The sequence below is a fragment of the Limulus polyphemus genome, unplaced genomic scaffold, assembly GCF_000517525.1.
Source record: "Limulus polyphemus unplaced genomic scaffold, Limulus_polyphemus-2.1.2 Scaffold242, whole genome shotgun sequence".
NCBI lineage: Eukaryota > Metazoa > Arthropoda > Merostomata > Xiphosura > Limulidae > Limulus > Limulus polyphemus.
In genome coordinates, this window is record NW_013665852.1 from 231,182 (window position 1) to 233,455 (window position 2,274).

Sequence of the window (2,274 nt, forward strand, 5' to 3'; positions counted from 1 at the left end):
ACGATGACATGGTCTTTGACCCGTGATGATAGGGTTAATAAAGATCTTCAGTGGTACTAAACTTAACCAATGGGGAAAAATGCAAACTGAGAACTAGGTACACGGCATGTACTCATGTGTACCCCTATTTCCATTACTATGAAAAGCAAGTAATAAAATAGTAATATTATATTATCGTAATAATTAATAACAAATAATATAAATTGAAAAAGCTAATATGCGAAAAGAAACTCCGGGACCAGAGCTATAATTAGTTAATGCCTGACTATGAGAACACAAGATAATATGGTGATCTTACCCATAGTGGAAGGTTTTATTATATTTTACTCAAATTGTAAACTTTTCTCGCGCAGTTAAGTTCTTAAACCAGGCAGTTAGGGCGTTTGACTTGTAATCTGAGGATCGCGGGTTCGAATCCCCATCCCATCAAACATGCTCGCCCTTTTAGCCATGGGGGCGTTATAATGAAACGGTCAATCCCACTATTCGTTGGTAAAAGTATAGCCCACGAGTTGGCGTTGGGTGGTGATGACTAGCTGCCTTCCCTTTAGTCTTTCACTGCTAAATTATGGAGGCTAGTGCAGATAGCCCTCGTGTAGCTTTGCGCGAAATTCAAAACAAACAAACAAACAAGTTCTTAAAACATAAGATGAGAGTCTACTTAGAGTCGGAACGAGAATTGCATGATGGTTGGTTTAGACCTTTTCAGCTTTCTTCACTCCAAGTGTTTTTGTTTTTTATTATTATTCTCCGATGTAAGAATTCTACAACCCCTACAAACAATGAGCAGGTGAAGACAGATCACTTAATTTCTGAGCACCCATGGATTACTTAAAAAATCTGAACTCCTACACCACGGAACGAATAAATGACTTGTATCCTTCTGTAGTTCAGCGGTCGAGTATTGGTCTAGTTAGCCAAAGGTCCTGGAGTCTCTTTTCACTTAAAAATATTTATTATTAATTGTTATGAAAAAGCATATAGTATTCTGCAAATAAATGGAAAGACTGAATCAGTTATTTGTGTATTCTTGCGGTTTGCCAGAAGTTATGATTTACCGTTTGACGGAATAATTTAGTCGATTGATGTGACACAATAAAAGAGGCTAAACCTAAACCACTTGTGGCATTTCAAAGCAGTGCTACTGGATTGACACTGAACTTATTCTCCGAATAAAAAGTTAAACCAAGAAATTCTGTGCGGGCTAATTCTTTGTTACGTAACAATAATGTTTGGACAATTTTTAATACACCTAATAACAGTCCAGTGAGAGACATGTTTTATTATCAAATCAAAACTTTACTATGTGTTTTCATCCGTTCCTCCAGTGGATCAGAAGTAAGTCTACGGACTTACAGCGCTAAAATCCAGGGTTTGAAACTCCGTGATGAACAGAGTGCAGTCTTTTTGTTTAGCTTTGCGCTAAAAAACAAACATTTTCACCACTTCTCCTTCTTCCCCATTTGACATCGCCAAATCACATAAAAGCAACCTAAAAGTTATACGTCACAAAATCTAATGCTTATAAAATTAAAAAACAAAAAACTTAGGAGCTTTACTGCTTAAAAACATTTTATATTAGTACATTATACGCCCTCAAGGCATATTTGCATAGGCCTTCCCAGCTAATTAGGCAGATTAGCGGACTACTAGAGTCATTGTGTAGGGGGGAGGGGGATGTGCTTGCTGCCACTGCTTGTAGCTGACTGCCTAGCCCACCAATTGTGTGCTGATGCCGTATTTGAACTAAAAACGATCCTCAAAAACAACTTTACAGTCCTCACAGCTGTTGTTTAAATAAAATAGTAGTTGTGAACCAAGACTTGTAAAAATGTATGTTACAAAGGAAACTGCACATTGATATCTTAAAGGAAAATAGAGAGAAACAGAATAAATTAGTAAAAATATAAACCGCAGTGGCAATATTTATGCCAATCGTAAAGCGATTTTAATGACATGCAGAATATGAATTCTTGGGATTATTTTCGAGCCCCAATGAATCGCAGTTAGTAGTGCCGTAACGATAATCATCATTGCTTGTGTTATTATTAAGAACTTCTGATGAGTGAAAGCAAAGAAAAGTGTATGATATTATATCAATAACATTATCTGTTATATCCAGTGCCAACTAGGTTCTTAGTCAATATCAAAGCTCTTCAGCCCGGATACGATAAAACTGTTACGACAGCGGAACTCACGCGCGCTGGAGTTTCTCGAAGGATCATGAATTATCGAGGAACCACGCGAATGTCCGAGTGTTTGCCAGGCGCCCTC